At 42.4% G+C, this 15,131-nt stretch overlaps 1 non-coding gene across 1 annotated transcript; it reads right to left on the reverse strand.

Annotated features, from left to right (window-relative positions):
- Positions 1-10,015: 10,015 nt before the first annotated feature.
- Positions 10,016-10,090, reverse strand: Trnat-ugu. The gene has a single exon. It is a non-coding gene; the product is annotated as a tRNA-Thr (tRNA).
- Positions 10,091-15,131: the final 5,041 nt, after the last annotated feature.

The following is a 15,131-nucleotide window of genomic DNA, read 5'->3' on the forward strand; positions in this document are numbered from 1 at the left end:
TCCCACAAACGACTTGGTTAAGAAATCCTTTGCTTGCGTGCAATGTATACTGCTTCGTAGAGGCAAAAGTTCCTGTATAACGACCACACTAATAACGGGACAACAGCAAAAGAATGATATAGATGGTACAGTGTCAAGATATTGGAAGCCTCGCATCAGATATATATACGTTGTGTTAGGACACAGTCTCTCTTTTTAACTTGCAGAAAGCATCCTCGTCATTCATGACAACAGCAAAAATGCTTCTGGGATCACCACGACCTCTGTGAACATCTGATACAGGGACGTCAAAGTGGTCTCCAACTTTTGCTCGTGGAAATTTTGCATCTGAATTTTTAGGTATTATTCGTTCCTTATATTTTCAAACTGATGTGAGCTCCTAATCTCTTTTTCCTGGCTTCTTGTTTATTTTGACGTAGTCTGCAAGCAATTTGCTATCCATACCATGCGTCCAAATGGTTCAAATGGCTCTGAGCACTATGGGACTTAACTTCTGAGGTCATCAGTCCCCTAGAACTTAGAACTACTTAATCCTAACTAACCTAAGGACATCACACACATCCATGCCCGAGGCAGGATTCGAACCTGCGACCGTAGCGGTCGCGCGGTTCCAGACTATAGCGCCTAGAACCGCGCTGCCATCCCGGCCGGCACCATGCGTCCGCTTCGTTACTTATTCCACAAATTATATGGACATGTCTGCCGTAGGATACACAACAATGGGCTGCGCTATTCTCTATTTGACCCACCACATACAATATTTTGACAACTAGTCTGTTGATTCCGATGGTTCCACCGCCACCGCGGCAGTTTCACAGTCTTGGGAAGTTTCTGTATTTATAGCGTCCTCCAATTCCTGTTCAACGTTCTCAAGGTCTTCATTTGTCACTATGTTATCGATAACCTCTCTGGCCAGATCTGAGGTACTCAGACCAACCTTTGCTTTACAGCCAAACGTAGCCTCATATGGCGACTGCTGACTGCCTTGATGAAAAGAACGGTTGTTAATGAATTGAGTAAATCAGGGACTTTCAGCCTAATGTGTTGATTCGTTTTTCGGTATCCATGTCATTATCATATTCTGATAATCATAGTTATCTTTGGCTATGTGTAGGTTTCCGTGTACCATAGTTCTCTCCTGTTATCTGAGTGAGGAACACCTGGAGCACCTGTCATGATGAAAATATCAAGTAGCTGCTAAGCAACTTCGGCTCTTTTGCTTTTCAGCTGGCGCAATAGTATAAACTTCGTTAACTGATCAGCGTAATTGATTACAATTTGTACTCACCGTCAGGTCTCTCAGATGACCTAGTATCTTGAATTAAATTCTGTAAATAACAGAGGTGTGGGAACTAAACCTTTCTTGGGATGAGAGAGATTAGTCTAACAAGGCTTCCATAAGTGGAGGTGCAATGTAATGACTCCTTTGGTGACATTTTTGTATAGAATTTGTAGTTCTTTTTCTATGCCTGTGCGATCACCAAGTCCAATTTTCAAATGAGTATCATACAGTATGTTGAAAGATTTTCCTATATACACGTAGCAAAAAATTACGCTGATGTTTACTATTACTTGCACAATAAGTTGTTCTTTTCCGTCAGCTTCAATGACGTCATATTTCCTTAGTCGAGGATAGTCGACACTCTATTTGCATTGCTTTACATTGACTTGTTTATCGTCCTCTATAAATCGGAGTATGTATATCTAGTGAGGATGCCGCTATTATTTGCTGTTTATTGCAGCAGAGTATTCAAAGTGTCCGAGAACGTGCTTTTCATATCAAATGTTGGTTCCGCAGTTACACGTATGCCAACTTCCCCCTGCAGAATGTCCGTGGTGAGCAGTATTTTTGGCACATCTTGACATTGTGGCTCTCGGAACACTGAATTCTTTAACGATTTCCGAAATGGAATCTACAACTACCTTTCCGCGTTGAAAGTCTATTAATTCCCATACTGAAGCCATAATCATGTTGGAAAGCGTTTCCCGTGAATCAACTGAGTGCAAATAACAGCTCCGTCAATGCAATATCGCTACCCCATGACTTCTGACTCCTCAGTGTATAATATAAATGCCAGGAATCACCATATTGCTCACAATGAAACCGATTTATCTGATAGGATGAAACTGCAGAGGAAGCACAAGTATAATAAATATCGGGAATTACTGTTGTCGTCACAATGAAGCCTATTTGTGAAACAGGAACAAGTCACAGTCTCAGTGGCTGGACCTTCTCCGATAAGCAGCAGCTATCACGTGCACGGCACATTTATCACTGAGAGCGAAAGAAGTTCCGCCTATTGCACGCTGGTGCATTATCAAATCGAGATTTTGCCAGAGTTTTCCTGCCAGTGTGGGAAATAGCTGGCAAAAGTAGCGGATACACTGTTACTTTCGAGTATTCGAACCTTGGCCACATCTCCGGCCGGCCGGCCAGTTCAAGAACTGACCGCATTTAGTGCATTGGCCGTAACAAATACAAGTTTGATTCTGAGAAACCTAAACAGTACAACAGTACCTCTTTCGAACTTCAGCTCAGGCACGTTCCTTGTCACAGGGCACTGAAACTTGGAAAACCTTTGTACAGTACACTGTACACCTACAAGTGTTTCAATCGTTCACAACATTCGACTTGAGGAAACTTCTCAGTTTTCGGTTAACTGATCGGTCGTTTATTCGCCGTATTACTGGCTACGACACTGGCCTACGCTTCGCCATTCATCAGATTCTTTTGAGAGTGTCAAGATGCAAGACAGACTTTGTCATAGGAGATACTTGTTATATTATCTTATTTTGTTATCTGTTCTGGCCTTGAGACGGTCATATGTTATCAGTAGGTTCTGTGGACTGAACTGCTATCAGGAGTATACGTACGTGAAGTCAATAATGTAGACCATCTACTGTGTCGGATGAGGGTTAAGAGGCATGGCTGGCATGTGCTATGTTTCCACGCAACTATAGAAACGACGAAGTGACAGCTGCTAATATACAGGATCATTATAAATGATTCTTTCGTTTCCAAAGCTCTATATTTTCCTAATTATTAGATGTACAAATATGATTTATGCAGGAATGGAACCGTAAAGCCGGCCGAAGTGGCCGTGCGGTTATAGGCGCTGCAGTCTGGAACCGCGAGGCCGCTACGGTCGCAGGTTCGAATCCTGCCTCGGGCATGGATGTGTGTGATGTCCTTAGGTTAGTTAGGTTTAACTAGTTCTAAGTTCTAGGGGACTAATGACCTCAGAAGTTGAGCCCCATAGTGCTCAGAGCCATTTGAACCATTTTGGAACCGTAAACTATCCGAGTTCGCATTTTCACTCCACTAATGTTCTATGAGTGCCTTTCTAGTCACACGACACACGTCCAAGATACAATACCTTATATAGTAAAATGCTGTCAACGGTCATCACAAAAGCTTTGATGGGTTCCCTAAGCTGTTCCAGTGTTCTTCGCAAGGAAAATATGTAAACAAGGTCCTTGTATACCCCCAAAGGGAAACGTCATGGAACCTGTGGGGCCAAAGGAACAGAACCATATCATCTTGAGCACTACGCCCAATCCAGCGATGCGAAGTTCGTCTTTTAGGTAGCGACGACATCGATGCTCCAATGAAGGGCTGTTACGTCTTGGTGGAAAATAAAAACTTCGATATCGGTAGTCACTTGTGGAAACAACCACAACAGCGACACATAAAGGTAAGAGGTACCCTCACAGTCTTCTCAAAGATAATAATAATAAGCGTATGGCATTGGTGGCCGGGAGACCACTTGCGGGGCGGTTCGGCCGCCGCTCCACACGTTCTTTAACGCCACTACGGCGACTTGCGAGTGAATGAAATACATACAACACCCAGTCATCGCGAGGTAGAGAAACTTCCTGACCCCCGCCGGGAATCGAACCCGGGACCTTGCACGTTGGAAGCGAGAACGCTACCGCAAGACCACGAGCCGCGGACTTCTCACATATAAAAAAGGTCCAAAAGCTCCGTCTGTGACACTGCACAGGAAACATGAACCTTCCGCGAAAAACGATCAGCGCCACAATTTCATGAGGATTTTCAACACTGTTATGCAAAATTGAAGACGCCGTCTATACTCTTCTGCTCTTAATCGTTGCGCGAGATGTAGACGGTACGGTTTGAAACGTAACCGCCGTAGCATATTAATCCACGCAGTGATATTCCATGTTCGTGGATTGCACGGACTGTGATTGTTTTTGGACTGTGTACGAAACTTTCCCTAACTCTTTCCACGGTTGCTCCTGTCGCACTTAGTTGACCGGTACTTCCGCGTTAGCACAGACAACCAGTGTCACTAAATTGTCGATACTAACGCACAGTGCTCCGTCTACATGAAGGTTCTTTTACACAGTTCTTTCTGAATGCATGCTGCACCGTTGTAAGTGATAAACATCTCGCACATTCAAGCACACAAAAATTCGTTTGTTACTTTGTCGCCATTTTGTGAAGGCAATACACTCGTAGCGCCATCTGATGAACACAATGAAAACTTGGTGAGTTTAAGATTCTACTCATTCATCACAGATATTCATACGCGTAATGGTATTGAAAATGTAGAATTCTGAAAACGATTGAATCATTTATATCAGCCCTGTATAGACGCATTCGTATAAATTCCGGGAGAAAACCGAGAATGGAAACAGCTTCGGCGAAACGGTTACTATAATGTTCGTTGTCAAAAATAGTGTTGCCTTCTATTGTACAAGAAAGTTTAATAACAATACACCTGAACTATGATAGATCAGCTATGGCGATTGTGATTACGCGAGTTGAATGTTTGAAGAAGGAATGTGTTGCTTGATTCGTTTTGGAACAAAAGGATTAGGAACCAGTGAGAAAAGTAGTTCGACGTACATTACGCCATTCTCTTTCCCACTGCAGTGTTCTGACCACTTCTTCGACACTGTGAAGCTGACCAAACGAATTTGTGACGACACCCATAGCTCTCCTTCATTTCAACCTCTTCCGTTAACCCAACTTTTTATGAAACCCAGACCGTCTAACTACAGTTATTAAAAGACCTCTTCTGTGCCTGAATTAGGGCTTCGCCGGCCGGAGTGGCCATGTGGTTCTAGGCGCTACAGTCTGGAACCGCGCGACCGCTACGGTCGCAGGTTCGAATCCTGCCTCGGGCATGGATGTGTGTGATGTCCTTAGGTTAGTAAGGTTTAAGTAGTTCTAAGATCTAGGCGACTGATGATCTAATAAGTTAAGTCCCATAGTGCTCAGAGCCATTTGAACCATTTTTTTGAATTAGACTTCCTTACGATTCTGTCGATAAATCTGTATCTGGCACCTGTCTTTCCCACCCATAGGTTTATTTTTAGTTCCGTCTTTAATCGCTGCCAAGTACGTGACAGCTCTGATTGATTCTATTTACTGATCGTCCAAAGCGTAGACAAGCGCTATCGCATTTTTTAGTCTATTTAGGAGTGTTAATTACATTTATTTATTTTTAGGATAAACTGTCAATCTTTGCGCCAGAATGCAGATAATCTGCAATTTTTTCAGTGTTTCGTAAAATTTTCTGTTAGTGTCACTTACCAGTACCTAATTGTATCGTCTGCGAAAGGCCTCAAAGAGCTATAGACGTTATGTGACTGGTCATTTACCAATATTGTGCACAGTACACATCAAAATCAAACGTTCAAATGTGTGTGAAATCTTATGGGACTGAACTGCTAAGGTCACCAGTCCATAAGCTTACACACTACTTAACCTAAATTATCCTAAGGACAAACACACACACCCATGTCCGAGGGGACTCGAACCTCCGCCGGGACCAGCCGCACAAGTACACATCACATTAGCTACTTTGAGGTAGGCCAGACATCTAGTTTTGCTTCTGACGATGATCCCTCGTTAATAAGGACATGTTAAGCTTCGTTTGCTAGTAATTCTCCAAACTATTCCACATCCTTTCAAATATTCCATATTGTTTACTACGCGACGGGGAAGACTGTACCGAAGTATTTGTTATCACTTAGTGGCTCATATAACTTCAACATCAAGGCTTTGACAGAGCAAGATCTCTGGCCTGCTGACGGAACTTCCGTACAGCGCCATTCCAGTACACTGTTTTTAATATGTGATTTTATTCTTTACCTGTGCAATAAATAACACAGAATTACTATTTTTGTTCACACGTAGATGAAAGAACGGGACTTGAAAACTAACAGACGTTGTGTTACAACTTTACAGAGTGTTAACTTTTGTATCCTTCATTATAAGTTATTTTTGCTACAAACCTGTCAGAACTAAAATAAAGATAATTTATGTCCCGCTTCTTTGTTAACTGAAAGACAAGAATTCTATTGCTGACGAAAGTTTTCACAAAGATGAGGAGTAGAATAATTTAATGAACTTACAACCTATAGTTTATTTGTGCTGCAGAAGGTACTCTTTGCTGGAACAGTTCTAGGTCCTACTGAGTTCTTAGAATGTAGAAATTGTAATTGATTGAAAGAAGTTTTCTTTCATACCACCTGGCGCCCTTGAGCTTAAATGCTTGTGAACGCCTGAAATACTATTAATAATTTTCGTAAAGTTTACACAGCTTTAACCAAAAAAGGTGAATTCTTAGTAGGATGAAATCTGTGTACTGACTATTTTATTTTGATATTTGAGACCTGAAATACACATCGACATGTCTATGTAGAAAGATACAACAGTTATGTCATTTCAGCCACAAGTTTCTGTCCTATGAATATTTACCTCTAATAATCAAAATTAAAGTAACATTTTTATAATTAATCAGTATGTCTTTTCTTCCTGTTGATAGTTCATTGCTATGTATAGTCTGCTTCCCTCCAATTAGTACCCTAAAATAACCCAAAAAAACTCAGGCGTTTAGCGCAAATAGATTTTTTGTGCGTAAAGTAACCGTCAGAAAAATTCATTCTCAGGGAATTTAATTTATATTTATATTTGACCTATAACTCACCTCTGTTGCTAATAATACATTCTGATTTCATATTCTTCTTGCTTTAAATGTTCCTCATCTTCTATCTTCCTTTTCTAGTTTCTGCTTGTTACTCTGGTCTATTTAGTTACCTCAAGGATCCACTTTCCTGTTTCGGTCACTTTAATGGAGTTAATTTCCAACAGCGATTGTCTCATATTAAACCCAGGATATATATTCCTAGCAACTCTAAGAACTTCAGACCCGCTAACTGCCCCACATTAAAACAGATTATTGGTATAATAACTTTGAAGAATGGCAAAACAGCAGCAACTGGTACTACAGAAAAATTTATAAGGAAAAGAACACTCGAACACTAAACATATACAAGGGAAACATATAAACATTGCAAATCATATTTTCTAAGAAGACTGTTGACTTGAAAAACAGTTGCAGTTTATGTTGCTTGAACAGGAGTCTAAGGACAACATTGACGTGTGAAAGCAGCAGAAACATAGGTGTGGACACACAGAGAGATCTTTAAGTTGATTTTTAAACAACTTCGTGATGTTTCCGTCTGAGTAGCTGAAATTCCGCTACGTCTCTACCGTCTGGAGTACAGTAATCAATGCCAGAGCACAATATGACATGGAAGACGTGTCTGTTCACTGCCTTTACGCTGAGGGGTATCATAGATCTGCTTGACTACGCTTTGGCTGTGGCACAAATTTTAATTCTTTTCTTCAGCTTCCATCATTATCACCTGAACGATGTTTTCTGAAGTCGACTCGTATATTTGCTGCAGTTGCTGACGCTTCGCCTTGATTCAGCGAAAAACTTGTCATAAGAGCAGGAGGTTTTCGCCAGCGATCATCGCTGTTTTGCAGCGACTGCCCAGAGATTTATCGAAACTGAATAGTGCCAAACTGGGTACCAGAGGAAAAATAGAACCACCCTTGTCATAATGTAAATGTAGATATAAAAAGCACAATCGTTATTGAAAATGAGTTCGAAAGTAGTTTCTCATTCTTTAGTAGCGAAGTCCGACTTTGTGGCCGGATGCAGCTGGTTGCTGCACTCTCTCCATCTGTGTGTGTAAAACGCCCCACTCATTGCGCTGACCCACAGGTTCGTTCTGTCCTCTGTCGGTTGGTGTGGGAGCTTACATAGCCTTCTGCGCCCTCTGCCTTACTCATATTCTTCTTTGTATGTTAGAGCAGATAACACTGCGTCCGAAATGTACTAGTACTGCTGCGTTGTTGTCGTGGTCTTCAGTCCGAAGACTGGTATAATGCAGTTCTCCATTCTACTCTACTCCGTGCAAGTCTCTTCATCTCCGAATAACTGCTCCAACCTACATTCTTCAGAATCTGCTTACTGGTTTCGTCTTTTGTCTCCCTCAACAATTTCCACATGCTACACTATCTTCCAATATTAAATTGATCTCTTGATGCCTCAAAATGTGTCCCATCAATCGATCACTTCTTTTCGTCAAGCTCTGCCACAAATTTATGTTCTCCCCAGTTCTGTACACTATCTCCTCACTAATTGCGCGACCTACCCGTCTATTCTTCAACATTCTTCTGTAGAAGCAAATTTTCAAAACTTCTGTTCTCTTCTTGTCTGAACTGTTTATCGTCCGTGTTTTACTTGCATACGTGGCTGATCTCCAGACAAATAACTTCAGAAAAGACTTTCTAACACTTGAATCTATATTCGCTGTTAACAGATTTCTCTTTTTCAGAAACACTTTTCTTGACGTTGCCTGTCTGAATTTTATCTTCTCTCTCTTTTGGCCATGATCAGTTATTTTGATGCTCAAATAGCAAAACACATCTACTATTCCTAGTGTCTCATTTTTAATTCAATTCTCTTAGCAGCAAATAATTTAATTCGAATACATTCAATTATCCTTGTTTTGCTTTTGTTGATGTTCATCTTATTTCCTCCATTCAAGACGCTGTCAATTCCGTTCAGCTGCTCTCCAAAGTCCTTTGCTTTGTCTGACAGAATTACGTCATCGGCAAACCTCAAAGTTCTTATTTCTTCTTCCTGAAATTTAATTCCCTCTTCAAAATTTTTCCTTTCCTTTACTGCTTTTTCATTGTGCAGATTGAATAACGCCCGGGATAGGTTAGAACTCTGTCTCACTCCCCTCTCAACCAGGGTTTCCTTTCATGCCTCTCGACCCTTATAACTGCCTTTTGTTTCCTACCTTTTACCACTGCTACCTTCAGAATTTCAAAGGGAGTATTCCAGTCAACATTTTCAAAAGCTCTCTTCAAGTCTACAAATGCCAAACATATAGGTTTGTCCTTCATCACTGTACCCTCTAGGAGAAGTCGTAGTTTCAGATCTGCCTCGGATGTTCTACATTTCTTCTGGATCCGGACTGATCTTCTACGAGGTTGGCTTCTACTAGTTTTCCCTTCTACAAAGTATTAGTGTTAGTATTTTGCAACCATGCGTTATTAAACTGGTAGTCTGTGATATTCACACCCGTCAGCAGCTGCTTTCTTTGGACTTCGAATTATTACATTCTTTTTGAAGTCCTGGGATATTTCGCTTGTCTCATACGCCTTGCACACCAGATGGAATAGTTCTGTCATGTCTGGCTCTCCGAAGGCTATCAGTAGGCCTGACGGAGTGTCGTCTACTCGGTTGTTTGGTTAGTTCATTCATTTAGAGGGAGCGGACCGAACAGCGATGTTCGCGGTCCCACGGGTAAGGGAAGGATGGGGAAGGAATTCTACCATGCCTTTTAACGGCATTTGTTTGAAGCGATTTAGAGAAATCACGGAAAGCCTAAATTAGGGTAACCGGACGCGGTTTTGAAGCGTCGTCTGTTCCGGTGGCCTCGTCTCGACTTATGTCTTTATGTTCTCTGTTAAATTCTTCTCGCAGTATCATATCTCCCATCTCATGTTTATGTACGCCCACTTCCCTTTCCATAATATTTTCTTCAGTTTCATCTTCCTTGTAAAGATCCTCTACATACTGCTTCCACCTTACAGCTTTCCAAAATTGGAATTATATTAATTCTTTCAGCTGCTCACGAGCGTTGATATATATCAACGGGGACAGGTGAAAATCTGTGCCCCGACCGGGGCTCGAACCCGTGATCTCTTGCTTACAAGGCAGACGCTCTACCAATATGAGCCACCGAGGGCACAGAAGATAGTGCGACTGCAGGGACAATCTCGCGCACGTCTCCCGCGAAACCCACATTCTCATCTTGTATGTCCACACACTACAATCATTGTGTCCCACCCCAACACACTCATTACTCGTGGAAGACATTCTTACCAAGTCCCGTAAGATTTCGGGTAATATGTGTGCATCCGCACAGAAGAAGGTCATGGCCGGTATTGCCAGAACTATGTACTTATATGGATGTCACCACATCTATATAAGTTTCAGCTTTCCGTTCTATGCTACTACTAGCAGGGGTACTCATTTGCAGTCCAAGCCGTATTTACATTTCGATGACAATCATGTAGTAATTAGCCGGTATAGATGGCACTAGATCAGGACACAAACAGTCCTCGTTTTTCCCTTGAGGTCTCCTGGTAGAGAATATACGCAGTATTTTCTTCTCCACTTATATCCCTCGCATGAGACGTTCAGAATAAGCCTCCAGCACGCTAAATTCTCCATGCTGGCCCTTGTTTCCTCGGTCTGCCCTGCCAGACGCTAAATGGAAAATAATATGATCATAAGTAATAAAAAATCTCTACTTCACCCACTATAACTGTTCTCTTCGCGATCAAACAAATTAAAAATTGCAGAGGGTCTCATTTTCTAGTAATCTAGACGCAAACTGAATTTATTTACGTTCGACTGAAAGACTTAAATGCAAGCTTGGTACACACTCTGACGTTGTACTGGCTGTTCGTACTCGACATGTTCGCTTATATGCTGTTACTGGTCACTGGCCACATTAAGAGAGACCAAGTGCGTCGTATTTCGTACCTTTACGCGTTACTTACTTGTCTCAATGAGGGTCTGTGGGAAAGTCCGTCACACTGCCACACGCCGCGCTTTCTGTCGCAGGTCTGTTCAGGGCAGCCATCTCGCAGAGCGGCTCTGCGATCGGAGGAGGGCAAGGCGAGATCAACAACCGCGAGACCGCCTTGTGCATCGGCGCAGAGCTGGGACTGCAGACGGAGAACTCCACGGAGCTACTGGCTTTCCTGCAGTCGGTGGACGCGCTGTCGCTGTATAACACGGTAAGGTCGGCTGACACACTCACCGCTTTCCCTCACTTGGTCGGTCACAGTACTGTGGGTATTCGTCTGGTTGGCATGGGGTGTATCACTGGCTCTTTCCTCCCAGGAGGAAAAGTTTACTTTAAATTTTCGTTTGGCACCTGAGAAAATAGTGTAGAAAGATGCAGGGACGCTGCAAGAAATGTTACTTGGGTTTACTGTGTTTTATAGCTTGGGCTGCTAATTTGTAATATTTACATTTGTTAATCGTAAATTACGTGCTCGATTGAAGTAACAATTGAATTTACGATCTTGAGATTTGACTGAGTTATCGAGAACCCAAGTACAACAGATTTATTTTAGCACTCGTGTTGTTGACTTCACATTTTTCATTATTTAGGGTCAATTGCCAAATTTTCGCACCATACAGATATATTACCTAAATTGTTATGCAATTGGTTTTGATCTTCTGATGACTTTACTAGACGATACGTGAAAGCATCATCTGCAAACCAGCATCGAACAGTTGTGACCCGGTGACACGATGCATTGTCTTCCATAAAAACTCCACCGTTCTTTGGCTGCAAGATGTCTCCAATAGCCAAACATAGCCATATACAATCAGTGATCGGTTTAGTTGGACCAGGGAACTCAGTCCATTCCGTGCAAACGAATCCCACACCATTACCGAACCAGCAAAAGCCAGCATAGTGCCTTGTTGACAATTGGGTCCGTGGTTTCGTCGGATCTGCAGCACACTCAAACCCTACCACCACGGTTTTCCAGTCGCTAGGGTCCAACCGATATGGTCATGAACCCAGGACAGGCGCTGCAGACGGTGTGATATTAGCAATGGTGCTCACCTCGGTCGTAAACTGCCATAGCCCATTAACGCCAACTTTCACCGCTGTGTCCTAACGAATATTTTTTTCGTTCGTAGGTTCGAATCCTACCTCGGGCATGGATGTGTGTGATGTCCTTAGGTGAGTTAGGTTTAAGTAGTTCTATATCTAGGGGACTGATGACCTCAGATGTTCAGTCCCAAAGTGCTTAGAGCCATTTGAACCATTTTGTTCTTCGTATGTCCTACATTGATTTCTGTGGTTATTTCACGCAGTGTTGCTTGTCTATTAGCACTGATATCTCTACACAAACACCGCTGCTCTCGGTCGTTAAGTGAAGGCTGTCGGCGGCTGCGTTGTACGTAGGAAGAGGTAATGCCTGAAATTTGGTATTCTCGATATCTTTTGTCCCTGCGGATCTCAGAATATTGAATTACCTAATGATTTCCGAAATGGCATGTACCATGCGTGTAGCTCCAACTACCATTCCGCGTTCAGTGTCTGTTAATTCCCGTCGTGCGGCCGTAATCACGTCGGAAACCTTTTCACACGAATCATCTGAGTAAAAATGACAGCTCCGTCAGTGCACTGGACTTCTATACCATTTGTTCACGATACAACTGCCACCTGTATATGTGCGTATCACTATCCCAAACTTCGTCACCTCATTGTATATCAGACATTAAGAATAATTATTCAACTAATTTGGTATACAGAGTGAACTTCCGTGGTGCGTACAAAATCATCAGAAAAGGTAGAGCACGTAAGGGAGAGTAACAGACCGCAAGCAAGCTGGAAACAGCAGAAGAATGGATCCTCTTATGTTTGCTGTGATGTAATATACGAGGGTGAGTCAAATGAAAACCTTAAATTTGTAATAACAAATCAAAATTTCGAGAAGTTATCCTGTAAGTTGGTAAGCATGCTACAAACAGCGTGCAGAATGGCCTGTAGGTGGCTGCATAGTGAAGATGCACACATACCGTCGCAGTATCAGTACAAAGATGGCCGCCCCACTTGTGACTTGCACCAGGGAATAACAGCGTTCTGTTATTCGGTTTTTGCGTAGTGAAGGTGTGAAACCTATTCAAAATCATCGACGAATGAAGGTTCAGTACGGTGATGCACGTTTGTCACAGCAGCAAGTCTACTAATGGAGTAGGAAGTTCGCAAATGGTGTGACTTCATGGAAGATGCTCCTCGTCCAGGTCGGGCACAACGAACTGTGACTCCACAGAACATGCAGCAGTTGAGGCCATAGTGAAGGAAAACCGCCGACTGACACTGAATGACATTGCAGCATGTTTACATATTAGTCATGGGCCAGCACACCACATTGTGCATGATGTGCTGCAGTTTCACAAAGTGTCTACAAGATGGGTGCCACGGCAGCTGAAATGAGAGAACGACGTGTTGATGCTTGTGAAGAACTTCTTCGGCGCTTTGAACGAGAGGACGATGGCTTCCTTGCAAGAATAGTTACTCGGGACGAAACCTGGGCTCACTTCCACCAACCGGAAACGAAGAGAGCGAGCAAGGAATGGCGCCACTCCTCATCACCAAAACCAAAGAAGTTTCCAACAGAACCATCGCCAGGGAAGATTATGCTGAATCTCTTTTGGGACGAAAAAGGCGTCATTTTGCAGCATTACGTGCCTGTAGCCAGTGCATCATACACAGATTTCCTAAAAAATCATCTGCGGCCTGCAATCAAATCAAAGCGACGTGGATTGCTGTTAGCAGGTGTCTTTTTTGCGACATGACAACGCAAGGCCCTACACTGCCCGTACAACAGTTGCAACAATCAGAGATCTGCATTTTGAGTGTCTTCCTGATTCACTATACTCAACAGACCTTGCCCCAAGTGATTTCCATATGTTTGGACCACTCGAAGACGCAATGGGAGGAAAGAAGTTCCGTTCTGATGAAGAGGTACGCCATGCGGTGCATGAGTGGTTGTGCGGATTACCCAAAGAATTTTTTTCTAAAGAAATTTATGCACTTTGTAAGCGCTGGAGGATTTGCATTGAGCATGGAGGAGATTATGTTGAAAAGTAATAAAGGTTTGTACCACTTCTGCACAATAAATAATATTTAAAAATATATTGAAGGTTTTCATTTGACTCACCCTCGTAATTATAAACTGTTTTCTCATGAAATTTCACACAAAGTATCCACTTATGTGGGTTGATAAATTGTTACGGGTTTTATATTTTCTCATCGAGGTGAAGGTAAAACCTTGAAATTGCGAACGATCATAATAACGGTTTTTCCTTAGAATGTAGAAATTGTAATTGATTTTAAAAGTAACACTCAGGAAAGCCAAGGTGTCACTGCATTTTCCTCCTATTACTATTACATTGCCTGACAGAAAAGTGAAGCCGGACGGTCAGTTGTCAATGTAACTTTTCAGAGGTACACGCCGTCGTCAGGTATGTAAAGGATTAGAGTTGCAATTCTATGTGGCAGGTAGAAGGGCTACGACAATGCATTAGTGTTGTTCATGGTTAGACTTTTCACCAGGCATTGTAGGACATGTAAATGGCGTGAACAGCGTCAAATTTTATCACGTGGGAACACGGACAAGCTGTGCGCTTGTGAGGAACAGCGTTATCACAAACTGACACATTTTGAAGGGGCCTTGTAGGTCTCCATTTGGATGGCTGGGGGAATCTCTAGAGTTGTTCGGCGTTCGGATGACACCCTTACTAAATGAATCAGTGCACGTATCCAGGCCAGAGGAGAAGCAAATTCTGTTAATCAGCGGGATCCTACTGCCAAATTCTTTGTAAATTTCACTGATTTTGTAATCACTGCAGTAGCCTCACACACCATGTCAACCCTTTAAGTTTCATTTGGGGGGTTGGGTTGGTGCATCACTTATTCAGGCAGGCAATGTGCTTTCATACATCTCTATTTGGCACCAGTTTACACTGGATAAGACACATTCGCTACATAGTAGGATTAAGATGTCTGATCGGTTTTCGTCGATATCATTTCATATCATTGCGTCTTCATTGATTACATCCCCATCATCCACTAACTTCCATGCAGCTATTTTCAATACAACTAATGTATTTGGTTCTTCATCTGTATATTTACTAACAAGCGTATGAGGCTTCTTTTACACTACTGGTCATTAAAATTGCTACACCAAGAAG

The sequence above is a fragment of the Schistocerca piceifrons genome, chromosome 1 (assembly GCF_021461385.2).
Source record: "Schistocerca piceifrons isolate TAMUIC-IGC-003096 chromosome 1, iqSchPice1.1, whole genome shotgun sequence".
Classification (NCBI taxonomy): domain Eukaryota; kingdom Metazoa; phylum Arthropoda; class Insecta; order Orthoptera; family Acrididae; genus Schistocerca; species Schistocerca piceifrons.